The sequence below is a fragment of the Sparus aurata genome, chromosome 6 (genome assembly GCF_900880675.1).
Source record: "Sparus aurata chromosome 6, fSpaAur1.1, whole genome shotgun sequence".
Classification (NCBI taxonomy): domain Eukaryota; kingdom Metazoa; phylum Chordata; class Actinopteri; order Spariformes; family Sparidae; genus Sparus; species Sparus aurata.
Window position 1 is genome coordinate 34,307,239 of NC_044192.1, and position 10,912 is coordinate 34,318,150.

Genomic DNA, 10,912 nt, shown 5'->3' on the forward strand with positions numbered 1-10,912 from the left:
GCACAGTTTCCTGATGAGTCCATTTTAATTCTACTGCTGCAGTGCTCATTCATAGGTTATTGGTAATGTGAGGAGTTTACAGATACAGTCTTAAGACTCATGCTCCACAATGCTGCTACAATAGAAGATCTGGATGATTAAATTGGTACATTATGATCCAACAGACAGATGAGAAATATTCGGGGATCAGCTGACGGTGTTGCCAAGCAACATAAAGCATTCTATCCCTTGAGGTTAATGCTAGCTAGCATACGTCTGTTGACAGGCACTTCAAACCTCACCTCCAGTTCTCACAGAATAGAAAACCATGTCGACCTTGTCCACCCACTCGTTCAGACTAGGTTTTTTCGCACTGCGACACATTGCTACAGCAAGTTGTTGCACCATGCTTATCTCCACTTTGTTTAATCTGCTTCCCCATTAAAAAAAAAAAAAAATCACATGATAAGGATTACTTGAGTTCTCCGCAGCTCTATGGAGCTGCAGTGGTGACAATTATCTCTGGGATCATCACTATAGGTGACTCCATCTGCTTTACAAATGTGTCATGTGACACATTGTTAATATAAACATATTGATGAATGCAGTTGATGTAATGAAGTTTAACATTACCTTCTTTTTAACACAAAGACTCAAGGTCAGCCAGTGAGGCAACGTCCACCGTACAGCCTTCATCATGTCAGCTGATACTGTTCTTCAGTAAGTCCCATATTCCCACACAAAATTACAGTTACTTAATATAACCACAAACAATTGCAAAACAGGGAATTTGGGGGACCTTGGGTTCATTAGACCTTTATTACAGGTAGGCTACAATCTGCACATTTAGAATATTACTTTTTCTACTAAGATCTTCCGGAAGGATAATCGGTATTAGAGCGAGAGAACTGATTAGAAGGAAAAAGTGGAATTTATGAAATTTAGATGTTTCCAAGTACCTGACCCATTAGCATCCTTCTCTATTCTTTTAGGGTCAGTGTCGGGGAAAGTAAAGTTGACAGGGCTAAAGTACATACAACTTGTTCATACTGTAGCAGCTGTGCCACAGAAAACACAGCTGCAAACTAGGGTACGTATGAAGCCTTGTCTACTCTAAGAGGCTCACTGGTTCAGCCTACAGCTGATTGTGTGCATATGCAGCAGCAGTCTTTGCAATTTTTTTTAAAAACTGACCCTCTGTGCTAATACCCTTCACACCTGACCTCTGGTTGGTACATTGCTAGATACACTGCTTGATGCTGTTGCATTCTCCACATCAGTATACTCATATCAATGTGCCCCCCATCAGAGCATTACCATTTAAGAACAATAAAGAACAATCATAAAATAGTGAACCTGCTGAACTTCTCTTAAAGCTACTTCAGCTCACTTAAACAGGTCTTTACCATTTGTAAAAAAAAAAAAAATGCAGTACCTTCACAATATTTGTTTGTTTGTTCGTATTTGGTTTATTTTGCTCATTTCAGTGTATTATTTCCAAAACAGCCATACGATACACATAATACACCTGCTACAAATTGCAAATTCATATTATACACATAATACGTATGTAACATTTCTGCATTAAGGGCTGCCCAAAGTGGGGCCCACTCGCCAAAGTCGGCCTGCCATAAGGTTCAATTCTGGTGTTTTTCAAATTTGTTATATATTAAGTTGAGTTGTTTACTTTATCCCAAATGTTTCAAACACAGAAAAATCCACATGTTTAACTCAAGGTAACGCTGCGATTCATCAGGTTGCCTGTCACCATGACTCTTGGGGGAGGGTTAGAGAGTGAGGTAGGAAGTTGGCAAATGAGAGTAAAAGTAATGTGATAAAAACTTAAACAGTCATGTGGATACATTTTCATTGGCAATTGCAGTTGTTTAACAAGCCAAGCTTAAACATAGGTTTGTTTGTCATCCTGGATTGACTGTGTGAAAATGAAACTTGCATATGACTGAGATGACACTTGAGTTTTTTTTACGTTTCTATTCAGAGACAGAGGGAGAAACTGTGTCCTTTCAATCTAAAAGCAGGTTTGTTTGCTCCCTTTCTGCAGACTGGGATGTATTCACATAGTGACATAAACAAGTGCAGAGGCAGACTACATATGAAGCCTGTCATTATCCCCCTGATGACATGCCGGAGCTGCTGCATGGTTCTTTCACACAGTGATTGCCCTCTAGTGGTTTGTTCAGAGCACATACAGTCTGCAGTAATGGAGCTGGTGATGTTTGACAACTTTGAATCATTTTTCAAGCTCACTATCTGACTCGAAAGGTGTTTCAAACGATGATATTAAGTGAAAGCACAGAGTTAATCTAGTCCCATATGGTAAATTCAGAACACTAACAGCTTCAGGGAGAAGGAAGCTTGCTCATGTTCACACTGTCCCCCTGACAGGCACAGCACAGCGCCATAAATCCTCATTGCCATCACCTGCCAGCCACTTGGTTGCATTGCACCACATCTCCAAAGAGAGAAAGGGTAGAGATAATGTGTATAATTCACTGAAAAGGTTCTACGATCCTTCCCTTTAGCGCAATGAAGAGAGCAGAGGTGAAGTGAATTGTAGAGAGGGGTGTTTTCCCCCCCTTTTTTAGAAGTAATATTCGGACACAAAGGGTCGTTCTTTGTCTTCTGATGCAACAGCTCCATCTTGCAGTGATGATGTGGTCAGAGCATAACACACATTTAGTCTTCAGACCCAGAGAGTATTTTCTAGATCTTGGTTGTTCTCCTTTATGTGAGAATTTGAGTTTAATCTCACAGAAGTGTATCAAAGGTAGCTACAGTAACAATGACAGCAGCAGCTGTAATGCTAAATCCCATATGTCCACTGAAATGAAAGAAAGACAAGCTGGAGAGGCTGAGGCATTCAGACTCCACAGACGTTGACAAAGCAAAAAGCTGCTCTGAGTAGTGAATTGGAGAACATGCACGGGAGTGTTTGTTATTCCTGCAAGCTCACAGCTTGTGATTCAATTTGACTAGTGTGAGATGTTATCTTTCTTCATGGTTTAGGACACAGGGATGGCCTTTTTATTAAAACCTCAGTGGACTTTTTCCTTCTCTCACCATAACAAAAAGGTTGCTGCCAGAGAGGAGGCTGGTTTATGTCCATCATAGCTCCATTCAGAATTTTTGATGGCCTCAGATTAATGTTTCTGACTTCAAGTGGCTAGTAAGGATTTAATATCCACCCCATCAGTTGTTTTATCCATGGTGCCTGGAAAACAACATGGTGTTATGAACCTGAAGCCCCTCAAGAACGATTTGGGGGGATATAGAAAGTTTAGAGGTTATTTCTTTTTTTTGGTCAGTGATGCTGCAGACACATTTGGGTCAAGTCAATGTGAGGATAAAAATATTTCCAATATTATCACCATTATTACCACTTGCCCATCTGTAGTGAGTGTAAAGCCTTACAAAAATGTACCACGGTGATAGAATAGAACAGTTTGGTAGTTCAATCACTATCATGATGGTAGCATACTAATATCATAGTGTCCATGGTACCACAGTCAATGTTGCTCCAGGACCATCACTGTAACTGACCCCTCATCTTGTTGTGATATCAGTATAAGGAGTTCTCGATCCTGGCTCCTCGTGTTGAGTTCTGCTCATTCGAGTCATTAGCTTGTGTAGCTTTGTTTGCTGACCTGCATCTCCTTGTGTCCCAGTGTCTCAACTGCTCCTTCCTGCCCGCCTACCTGCCTGCCTGCCAGTCTACAGCCCCTGCCTACGTTTTGGTCGAGTCATCGACATCTACGTGCCCGCCCGGGCTCATGTGCTTCCCAACCCAGCCGTGAAGGCTCCACCGCCCACCGGACCACCAGCGGGACGCGAACCGCGTGGCTACGCGGCGCCGCCATTGCCTCAAGGGACGCCAAGCCAGGAGTCGTCGTTTCTTCTACCTACTACGATTCCTCATATTACAATAAATATTGACTTTACTATAGCTGCCTGAGTCTCGAGTCGTGCATTTTGGGTTCGGCCTCTGTTGATATCATAAAAGGAAAAGCTTTTTGAAAGGTATGTCTTCAGGTGATACTTGCATGTTTAGCTGTCTGGATGGTAAGTGAATATCTCATTTGTATGGGTGACCTGAGTTATGTTTTAAGATTTTTTACTATTAGACTTGGCAAATGTATTGTTATCAGGTATTAAAAGAATATTTCCACTTTAGTAGTCAGATTTTGGTTTGGTTGAGGCAATAAAACTGCTTGGTGAGGGTTAGAAAATAAATCTACTTGGTTAGGGTTCGCAATAAAACTTTGAGGTTAGATATAAAAACCAGGTTTTGGATGTGATCATGGTCTGGATTAAATTAATAAATCAGCATTTACATTTGGTTTCACACAGGACATGAGCAGCAATGATCACCAAAAAAAAAAAAAAGATTCTCAAGCGAATGTTTCTGTACTATAAAATAACCATAATAAGTAGATAGTGGTCAGTATAAAACAACCACAGTTATTAAATAGTGACTAATGGAAACTGATAATATCTGTTATCTGTTATAATGATAAATGTAAGAAATTAAAGGTAAAAAGTGTGAAGGAGATGCTGAAATATACTATTGGGCACCAGCTGACTGAATTGTGCAGCTGCTGATTAATGCTACTGTAGTGTGATGTGAAGTGGGAAAATGTAACCACAAATCTAAGAATTAAATCATATAACCAAATGTGTAACACTTTCATTATGTTTAAAAATGCAGTGCCAAGAGTGATCACATATAATGGGATATATCAAGAAGGGGATTGGGTAATCAAAAAGCCTGAAGGCCAGAGTTTCTAAGAGCCAGAGGGAAAGTACCTGTTTAAAAAACCAAAGCGAGGCTAAGAGCAACTGGTCGATGCAGTTATGCACGTATGCCAATCTTTGGGCAGGTGCAGAAGGTAGAACGTGGATTTTCCATAGAGAAATAGCAGTGTCAGCAGAAATAAAGAAGAATAGGGATTGGTTGAGGCCATGACGCCCGAACGGACACACACAGTTTTCTGTGTTTAAAAGAGGATGTTCCGGGCTTTGAAACCTCGGATCAGTTTGTTTTTTTCATGGATTTTGTTTGTGTCTGATCCCACTTTTTTCTTGCCAGCACATAAGGTTCTACTGCACTCAGCCTTGAGGACTTTTTGACATTTTTTGGACCAACTGAAAAAAGGAAGTCGATCAGCTCTCACAAAAGACAACTAATTTTACAACCTGTTATGTGCTGACTAGGGGATGCAGTCCACCATGCTCTTCTCTCAAACACTGACACAATGACAAAACCAAGTGTGGAGAATCCCAAGATGTGCTCTTCACTCAGACTTTCTTCATCTGACACATGTCAGACAATCTTGCCAAGAAGCTGACGCAGTGCACCAGAGCTCATGGAGTCGATGGAGCACAAGACTAAAAGAAACGCTCCTCTTGTTTTTTACATCATTTAGGAATTTTAATTTCTTAATAAGCTTAGATACCAGATACCATTCACATGCAAAGAGTTAACACAGTGCTTCAATGACAATTAAAAAGAACAGAATAAAAATGATGAAATGACAGAAAACACCAAATATGACTTATTCAAAATGCACGGGGGGGGCTGGAAGCAAGTCAGCTAGTAAAGGGAAGGTCGCTGGTTCAAATCCCGGCTACCCCGGGCTGAGCTGACAAAGTCGAAGTGTCCTTGAGCAAGATACTGAACCCTAAATTGCTCCTGAGGGCCCTGCAATGAGCTGGCGACTTGTCCAGAGTGTAACCTGCCTTTGCCTGGAGACAGCTGGGATTGGCTCCATCAACAAACCCCTCGACCCCTTGAAAAAAGGGATGAAGTGGTTACAGACGATGACATGACATGGACTGCAGAAGGAAAAAATATCATACAGTGAATTTGGCTAACAACATAAAGAGCATGATTTTCAATTTCCATTCAGTTTCTTTTGAAACTCATGTGTATACCTGTTCTGAATCACTGCATGGTCACTGTATATTCTCTTTTTTTCATTTGTATTGCTGGTAAAGTGTAATTATCAGCACATTAATGTAGTGTAGGAAATTGTTATGTTTTGTTGCACTTGTCTGACCCCAATGCTTCAGTCCTGCTGTGTGAGACAGGCTTTTTGTGACCAGCCTGTCTAAAGCAGCCGACAAAGCTTTTCTTTCAATATTGCAAAGGTTTACATAAGTGCAAGACTTCACTCATCTTGAAACTCTGGTCGCTTTTAACAAATTTTGAATGTCAGATTAGACTGCTTACTGAGAGAACTTAGGCAGGCAGTTAAAAGACTATGTGAGCTTGAGGCCATATGAGATCCCTTTCTGAAAAAAAATCTGAAAATACTGCATTTACCAAATCAGTGCCCCAGTAGTCAATCTGTACACCTACCATCCGTAGCTAATCACCTAGCTATGCCTACACACCTGTCTTCCAATGGTTCATCACCTTCCAAAGCAGAGCATGCTCTACTTCCGATTGTCACTAGATAATTTGCTCTGCTACTGTTGTAGTTCTAGCTACACTTCAGGCTTCTTTCATGTAGTAATCTTGAGAACTTTGGTGTTACTTTCTTGTCGTTTTCACATGTGCCTCAGGACTGCCTTACATCTTCCTGCCTGCCAACAATCCCTGCATCTATCGAGCCAGCAACAATCAAACTCTGTCCTCCATTTCCTGCCCAACCACCCTCCACCATCTCCCATTGCCTGACTGTCCTCAGTCACTGCCAACCATCATCTCCTCTCCACTTAACCTCCATTCCCTTCCGTATTTAAAAAATTGTGTGTCTGTGTCCTGCACTTGTGTCCACCAAATAGAATGATCTGGCCAAAAATGGAACCAGCAGGTAAATGATTTTGTGTGGAGGAACCTGATTATGTAATTCAAACCATGAAATGCCTTCTGGAATAGCCTTCTTTAAAATGCCTTGACTATAGAGCAAAGAGAGTCCGTCTTGTCAATGGTTCGCTGGACAGTTTCTTCAAAACCTTAGTTAGTAAAATTATAGCCAGGATTAGTAGAGATTTATAAACTCTCCAGCCCCTCAGCTTGTCAACCACCAATCATTGCCTTGGCATGCTAGCAACCAGCCTTCCCTCAAGCCTGCAAACGTGGCCAAAACTGGAGTTTTCCAGGTCCAGGAATTTAGTCTGCTAGTATCTGGCTCCAGCCTCAAGTCTGATTCCTGGCTTTCTAACATCCAACTTGCAGGACCCCAGCATGCATCATGGCTTCTAATGGCATTGGCAGTCTCCGCTGCAGTCTCCGCAGTCAATGGCCCACCCAACACTTGTTTTTTGGTCAGCAGTTGGTGGTCGAGTTGGTACCTGATACTTGTGTCCCCAGTCTGTGGTCTGGTTGCAGAAATAGTCAACTCTACTCATCTCCCTGGTCACCATTCAAAAATGCTCCACCCTTCTGCTCTACCTCCTGATCACACTCCATACATACCTGTGCCCTTTGGACCTGCCTCCTGTTTACCCATCTGACATGGGGCCTTTCTCAATTTACGTTCTTGTCTGTTCTTGTGTCCTCGTAGAACATCATCTTTTGTGGCCCATGTACTGCCCCAGTCCACAAGCTGCACTTGCTGTATTGTAGTGAAAAATACCCTTATGGTGTTTTCTCCAAAGACTGCCATTATAAAAGAGACTTCTGTAAAACTAAAGACGGAACACCAAGAACTGCACACAAAGTCAATCTAGCAGCTAGGGCCAGCTGGGGAATCTTTACTGTGCATATTCATGACCCACATAACCAGAAAGAAAAGCATAAACCAGAAAAGTTAGCGTATGCACTAGATGAGCAATTTTCCCATCTGGTATGGAGCTCTTCGTATATATATTAAATGTGTGAACTTGACAGTGCAAATGTCCAAGAATTCATTTCAGCAAGAGGTGGAACAATGCAGAAATTTTTAGTTTCTGTCCTGCGATCAAAACCGTTCTGAAGTAAACATACTAAGTATTGTCAGCCAAAATTATGTTAAGTACTCAAAGTAAAAGTGCTCAAGTTATGGTTAATGGTTCCCTGTCTTATATGTCTTTCCCTGTGTTTTTATGACTGATCTACAGCAATGCATCATATTATATGTATCACATATATATAATATCATCATATGTTTGTAGTGTGGCTGCACTGTGAGAACCACAATCTCTTTTTTTTTTTTTTACTTTTTGGCAATGCATTCTTCAGCTAAACCAAGAGGGTTTTTAAATAATGTATTTAGTTTAAGAAGGAGCATTATTTTCTCAACATATAAAGGAACACCTTTTCCTTCAGCTGATCACAAACATTTAACTTTAGAAGCATCTGCGCAAAAATGGGTTTTCACTAGGCTGGAAGGGGAAGAAAAACTGAAATCTGAAAAGTCACTAGTATTTAAAGCTGCTAGACAAATGGGTAAAAAGTAGACTATTTCCCTCAAAAACTTAGTGGAGTCATAGCATTAGTTGCATAAAATGGTAATGGTCATTTAAAATACCTAGTACCTAAATACCTTAAATGTTTAAGTAAATACAATACTTGAGGTAATGTATTAAGTGACATTCCATTTATGTTTTTCATTATCAAATACAATCCCTATTAGTTTTTATTTGTGTTTACTGTATTTGTTCATGAATATTTCACCTCGATTGCCCCGTTCAAAAATATTAATAGACATTCATTACATGGTTGGTGTATATTTGTTACATTTATTAACATTAATTGAACTTTTTATGTTTGCATCTGATAAATAAACTTGCTTAATTGATTTTTGAGCGCTGCTGGCTGCCTCTGGTGGTGATATTACGAAATACCCACCACAATGCATCCTCTCAAACTATTAACAACATTCTGTGTGCTTATGATATTGTAAGACCATTCTTCCAAGAATGGCTAGCAAGGACACAAGTCTGTTCTTTGCATTCTTGGTTTTAAGAAAGGGCCCTGCTCTGCCCGTTGGTCTTGCCCTCTTGGTTGTCCACCTGAGGTGTCCTGTCCTGCCTCTTCCCTGCCCCCAGGCCATTTACCTTAGGTTCCCTCTGCTTAATCATACTTTAGTCTTTCATCTATTTTATTCATTCATTGGATCTTCTTGAAGCAAATTTAAGAATGATGTATATATGATTCAAATTGGGATAAAAATGTGGGTAAGACATAAGAAATGAAAATAAGAAAATCATTTCACAACCCCCCATATTGACTGTTGAAAGTTTGAAAAATGCAAAAGACCCTCCCAGTGTTGTTTCGTCCATTCTGGGGAACTGTAGAAAAAGTGCAGTGCAACATGGTGAACCCTGTGGAAGAGGACATGTTCCCTCTGTAGATATAAGGGGCTCACTCATTATGAATGAAAACGTCACTATGAATATTACATTCAGTTTCTGCCCTAGATCCCCATGAATCTTACACTGTGGATCAATAAAATAAAAATATTCTAAGATTATAACTGTGTTATAATGAAAAGAGTAACCCTCCCTGAAAGACAGTGAAAGGTTTAGGGCATCAAAATGTCCAAAAACACCTGTGTCCACCCAAAACAGAGCTACTTTCAGAAAAAATCAAAACAGATCAACTGTATTCTTAGTTTGCATTTTAATCTATGATGCAACTATTTGAACAGAACCACAAGGTGTGAAATGGTTTGTTTTGTTTGAAGTGCTATGATGTTCTTAGGAATGTTCATACAGACCAGTTAATTCATAAGCTGGCTAGAACATATCTGCATGACAGTAGTCAGATGTCTCTTGGCTGTATTCTTTGTACTGCATTTACATGCAACTCTTCACAGAGAATGATGTGGAGCTGATGTGAAGTGTTTGATCAGTCAGCCTTTGTCAGCGCTGAGTTCTTTGATGTCAGCTTGATGCTGGGCTTTTGTGCGTATTATGTGTTTTTAATAGTTTGTGGATTACAATGGAGTTTAATTATACTGGAGTGCAAAAGTATCATACAAACTACTTGTCAGTCATGATACATTTTATGTTAATTTGTACTTTTCAATTTGTTAATAATAAGAGAAACATAAAAAGATATCCACTTTTATCCTTTATGGTCGCCTACAGCCAAAAGCTACAGTATCTCAGCTGCTATTGTTCAAATGTTCCTATATAGTAGAAACATAATGGACAGTTAATATGCAGTCCATTTGTACAGTCCATCATCTCTCTCACATCTCTAATCACTTCCTCTGTAATGAATCTCAGGTTAAAGTTATGTTAGATTGAAGGTTGAGTGAGGCCAACACCACTGTATGTTCTATTGTGAATGATTGAGCAGCACCCTAGCTCTGTCCCTCTGTAAAGGGTTGATTTGGGATCCAATTGCAGCACACATGATGCCAGGAATCATTGGAAATGATTTAACGCCAAACCTCAGCAGGGCGAGGCAGGTCGTCTCACTCACCAGCTGATATGGCTGTCTGAATCGGGAAAGCACGTGAGTGAGCAGTGGAATTTGAGTCAAACACACATACAGTTCAATTCAACGTCAAGCGACAGTACCAAGTACAAGCAGGCAGATTACATCGTCATAAAGGCAAAGGACTGGAGAGCCAGCAGGTGGGTTTTCACAGGGCGCACACACAATAGCAAATATGGCATAACAGTGAGAGTCTCTGAACCACAGGAAATCTGTTGTGTTGTGGTGAAAAGATTACGATAGGCAGTAATACTTAAAACAGGAACCAAAGGATGCAGCGGAAGCGTGCAGGTGTTGGAGGACTGGTCAGAAATGTGTGGCTGGTTGAAATCCCTGTTAAAATGAGCATGCAGAATGTGTTGAGTTGGGATTCCTCTTTGCTGCAGCCAGGCTGCTTGTCTTCAGCACTTCAGCCAAGCCCTCCCAGCCCCCCCGCTCTGGTGTTAGGGGTCCAAGCCGATGCAATTCCAGTTCCAGTGTCAGGGACTCCCAACCAATGCTACAGACTCTGGTTCCCTGCTGGCATCTGCCAGTGGTTCC

At 40.7% G+C, this 10,912-nt stretch overlaps 1 long non-coding RNA gene across 1 annotated transcript; it reads left to right on the forward strand.

Moving 5' to 3' along the window:
• The first annotated feature begins 395 nt into the window (after positions 1 to 395).
• Positions 396 to 3,849, forward strand: LOC115583448 (uncharacterized). Its single transcript, XR_003984365.1, has 3 exons — positions 396 to 519; positions 631 to 699; positions 3,666 to 3,849. It is a non-coding gene; the product is annotated as an uncharacterized LOC115583448 (long non-coding RNA).
• The last annotated feature ends 7,063 nt before the right edge of the window (positions 3,850 to 10,912 follow it).